At 54.6% G+C, this 647-nt stretch overlaps 1 pseudogene; it reads right to left on the reverse strand.

Annotated features, from left to right (window-relative positions):
* The window catches only part of LOC102244377, a 30957-nt pseudogene extending 30313 nt beyond the window's left edge, over window positions 1-644 (reverse strand).
* Window positions 645-647: the final 3 nt, after the last annotated feature.

A 647-nucleotide genomic window follows, 5' to 3' on the forward strand; every position in this document is an offset into this window, starting at 1 on the left:
TGCTGCTGCTGCTGCTGCTCCCGGATCACCTGCTTGTCAATCTCGTGGACCACGCGGGAGAGCTCGTTGAAGTTGCGGAAGATCTCGCCATCTGGCGGCTGGATGCGGCGCATGAGGTGGATTTGTAACGTCGCGATGGGGAATCCCGTGACCTTCGTGAACCTGGCATACTTCCCATGGAAGCTGAGCATGGCAATCGTTTGGCCGCCGGCATCGTAGTTGCCTTGGAAGAGGCCTGGCCTGATGAGGTCGTCCTGGTGGCTCGGGGGGAGGTAGAGGCGGCGGTAGGTCAGGCAGTGATACGGAAATCCGTCCTTTCGGTGGTCTCTCTTGAACCACTGGATGCTAAACCTGTCCTTCTGAATCTGCAGGTGGCGTTTGTGGGAAAATCTGTAGAAGGTGTCCACATAGTACTCCACCAGGGCTAATTTCCACTCCGTCAGGCGAATTCTAAACAAGGGCTCGAATTCCATTGGGCCATCCACATCGGTGTTAAGGGGAGGCCAGCACGTCCAACCAGTAATGCATAAGCCATCCACCACGACATTCAGCAGTGTTCTATAGTCCTCAGTATCTAGCTGCCACAATCCCAAAATGTGTCTGTATGGGTGGAACAGCTTCGCATAGACTTCTCGATAAGACATACC

The sequence above is a fragment of the Myotis brandtii genome, unplaced genomic scaffold, assembly GCF_000412655.1.
Source record: "Myotis brandtii unplaced genomic scaffold, ASM41265v1 scaffold562, whole genome shotgun sequence".
Taxonomy (NCBI): Eukaryota; Metazoa; Chordata; class Mammalia; order Chiroptera; family Vespertilionidae; genus Myotis; species Myotis brandtii.